Here is a 736-nt window from a genome sequence, read left to right as displayed (position 1 = left end):
GCGGTGGTATGTAGCACAAGCCACAGTGGTGGCTTGATGGGCTCCCTGCAGCATGGGTGTTTCCGGGGACCTGCACCTGGGCTGCCCAGGTGCTTGCCTGTTGGCACTGGGTGGGGTGCTCAGAAGCCTTCTGGCAAGCAGTTGACTGTGGAAACAGCTGGCCCAGAAGTGACTTGGCACTCAGGTGAACTTGCAGAGTTCTTCTTAGAATTTCTTTGGAAAGTCTTTTTTTCTTTCTTTCTTCTTCTTCTTTTTTATTTTATTTTTTGAAAGTCCATTTCTTTAAAAATTGTCATTCTTTTTAAAATTAGATACTCTTCGTAAAACATGAAAACAATACATAGAGTACATAGGTACCTGCGATGAAGGAGCAGAGGTCACAGTTCTGTCAGGGCAGGGTCCCACGCAGTCTCCCCACGTGTATAGCATGATACGTTTATAAATGGCATCTATGCCTGTTCACACACACACGCACACACACACACACAAATACGATGCTTTTTCAGGAAAATGAGCCCATCTTACTTTTATTCTCAACTGAGCAAAACTTTTCAAGAGCAGCCTTGACGTTTCTCAAGCAGTTCAAGCACTCTGCAGCTGTCTATCTGCAGCTAGCTGGCAGGTCCCTCCCATGGCGGGCGAGGATCTCCCCGGACAGGCCGAGGCTGGGCGACTGTACGGCAGGCCTTGTGCAGTGACGAGCTCCACCACGCCCGCAGGGGAGGCGGGAGGAGCA

General features: G+C 49.5%; 1 protein-coding gene across 1 annotated transcript in view; it reads left to right on the top strand.

The window, feature by feature from the left end:
* Positions 1-736, top strand: part of UNC93A (unc-93 homolog A) — a 29,259-nt gene that overhangs the window by 533 nt on the left and 27,990 nt on the right.

This window comes from Tupaia chinensis, unplaced genomic scaffold (assembly GCF_000334495.1).
Source record: "Tupaia chinensis unplaced genomic scaffold, TupChi_1.0 Scaffold000132_1, whole genome shotgun sequence".
Taxonomy (NCBI): domain Eukaryota; kingdom Metazoa; phylum Chordata; class Mammalia; order Scandentia; family Tupaiidae; genus Tupaia; species Tupaia belangeri.
The sequence above is the reverse complement of the archived record's forward strand: the minus strand, read 5'-3'. Positions and strand labels throughout refer to the sequence as shown.